Here is a 2,920-nt window from a genome sequence, read left to right on the forward strand (position 1 = left end):
GAAAAAAAAGAACTCCTCATCCCTCCCCACAGACAAGATCCTGAGGGCCATCAACTTGGAATGTGGTTTTACCAGCCACTTCTTCTGTGTTACTCAATTGCCTAAGCCACAGTCAATCTGCCCATTCAACATCCCCTTCACACGTGTTTTGTTTGGTGGCTGTAACTGAAGGGTTACACTGCCCTAGAAGAGATTTTTCACTTTGCCGAGAATTATACAATCATTGAACGGCTTGGATTGGATGGGACCTAAAAGTTCATCAAGTTTCAACCCCCCTGCTATGGGCAGGGACACCTTCCACTAGACCTGGTTGTTCAGCATCCCATCCAACCTGGCTTTGACCACTTCCAGGGATGGGGCATCCACAACTTCTCTGGGCAACCTCTTCCAACGTCTCATTACCCTCACAGTAAAGATTTTCTTCCTAATATCTAATCTAAACCTACTCTCTGTCAGTTTAAAGCCATTACCCATTGTCCTATGCCCCTGTAAAAAGTGCCTCTCCAGCTTTCTTGCAGACTCCCTTTGGGTATTGTAAGGCTGATGTAAGGTCTCCCCAGACCCTTCTTTTCTCCAGGCTGAACAACCCCATCTGTCTCAGCCTGTCGTCATAGGAGAGGTGCTTCAACCCTCAAGATCATATTCTTGACCCTCCTCTGGACTTGCTCTGACAGGTCAATGTCTTTCTTGTCTTTGTCATGGGTTTACTCTGGGCCAATTTTTCCTCACCCCCACCCCCCAATTGCTATAAGTTGAGAGAAGGTTTATGCAGACAAAAGAGATCTGATGTGGGGAGAATAATATTAGGATTTATTACTAGCAAGATAAAAACTAAAGATCTATATATACAACAATTCTAATTAGGAAAAAGTGCTATGTATTTACATAAATACCCCTCCCCCCTTGTATCAGTTCAGGAGGAGAAGCAGTCTCTTTTCCATTTCTAGAGCTACAGGTTTTCTAAATAATTTTGCAGCACTTGAAATTTCCTCTTCTATTATCTCTAGGATGACAACTCCGATTTGTCGCAGCTGGAACTGTCTCTCTTTCTGTCAGGGTTTGACTCGGCCACTGCCTCTCTGGGCAGTCTCTGCCCATATTCTCCACCAAAAATGTCATGGTTTTGCTCTGGGTCAATTTGTTTTCACACCCCCCACACAATTACTATTAGTTGAGAGAAGGTTTATGCCGACAAAAGAGACTGGATTTGGGAAAAATAATACAAACATTTATTACTAGCAAAATCAAAATAAAAGCTACTAAAGAACTACATCTACAATAATGCTACTTAGGTAAAAGTACCGAGTATTTACAGAAATACTCCTCCCCTCTTTATATCAGTCCAAGGAGGAGAAGCAGTCCTTTTCTCCATTCTCGGAGTTCCAGCTCTCTCTCCAGTAACTCTGCAACACTCTTGTTGCAGCTGGAACTCATTCATCTCTCTCTCGCTCTGTGTCGGCCTCCAGGGTTGGGCCTAACCCCCTCCTGGGCTAAGACCGGAGGCTGGGGGTTACCCAGGTTCTGAAGGTTTTTCTCTTCCATGGGGCTTGCAAGGGGACACTTGCTTACCATGGATCTTCTTCCACGGGGTTACAGGGGATAATGGTTTATGAGTCCACCCCTGTTCCCTATGGAGGTCCCTCCCATGGGAGAACAGTCCTTGATAGACCTCTCCAGCATGGGTCTAGCATGGATCCCTTACTTGGATCCCCACATCTCACCCAAGCCGTTCTTGCTCCAGTGTGAGGTTCTCTCAGGGTCACAAATCTCCAACACCAGCAGCATGGATCTTTCACTGAAATCCTAACATCTCACCCGAGCCGTTCTTGCTCCAACGTGAGGTTCTCTCAGGGTCACAAAATCTTCAACAGGACTCTGCTTCATTTCAGTCCTCTCTCATAGAGTTTTGACTTCCTGGTACATCTACAAGCTCCTCTGTTAGCCACATGGGGGGTCTCCTCACCCCAACAATCTTCTACAGGTAGCAGGGATTTATTTTTTGGTCTTTACTCTGCTGAAGGGAGAGAGCAAAAGGGGGGAGAAACAGCCCCTCCTTCTTCGAACTTCTCTCTCCTGCTGCAGCTTCAGCTGCCAGCTTCAACCTTGGACACTCCATTATCTCTCTGCTGGAATTTCTCTGCAGCAGTTTCTCGTCCAAGCAGTCAGTCCTTCTTTAAAGTTTTTTTTTTCTTCACTCTCTTACAAAAGAGAAGGAGGGGCTTCAGTGCTACACCTGCCCCCGGCCCAAGCCGGGGGAGGCCTGGCCCTCCTTGGGCCCACTGCCTCTCTCCTACATGGCTGCAAATTTCAACTGATTAACCCCTTTCTCTTCCGTTTTCTTAAATATGTAATTAGCAAAGGCAATACTGTGAGTTTTAATTGGCTTTTTGTCTGGAAATCCACCTGGACAAAATCATTCTCAGCCCCAGGGGCTGGCCATCTGGGCAAAACCACGATATTAAGGTTGGAAAAGACCTCCAAGATCATCAAGTCCAATCATCAACCTAGCACCACGACCACGTTCCCCATTAAACCATGTCCTCGAGTGCCATATCCATATGTTTTTTGAACACTTCCAGGGATGGTGACTCCACTACCTCCCTGGGTAGCCTCTTCCAATGCTTGACAACCCTTTCAGTGAAGAAATATTTCCTAATATCTAATCTAAACCTCCTCCGGTACAACTTGAGGCCATTTCCTCTGATCCTGTCACTTGTTACCTGGGAGAAGAGACTGACACCCACCTCACTGCAACCTCCTTTCAGGTAGTTGTAGAGAGCGATAAGGTCACCCCTGAGCCTCCCTTTCTCCAGACTAAACAACCCCAGTTCCCTCAGTCACCCTTCATAAAACTTGTATTCCAGACCCTTCACCAGTTTCATTTCCCTTCTCTGGACACACTCCAGCACCTCAATGTCTT

Source organism: Empidonax traillii, unplaced genomic scaffold, assembly GCF_003031625.1.
Source record: "Empidonax traillii isolate 1590-97213 ecotype Southwest subspecies unplaced genomic scaffold, ASM303162v1 scaffold1055:size196148, whole genome shotgun sequence".
NCBI classification, from domain to species: Eukaryota; Metazoa; Chordata; class Aves; order Passeriformes; family Tyrannidae; genus Empidonax; species Empidonax traillii.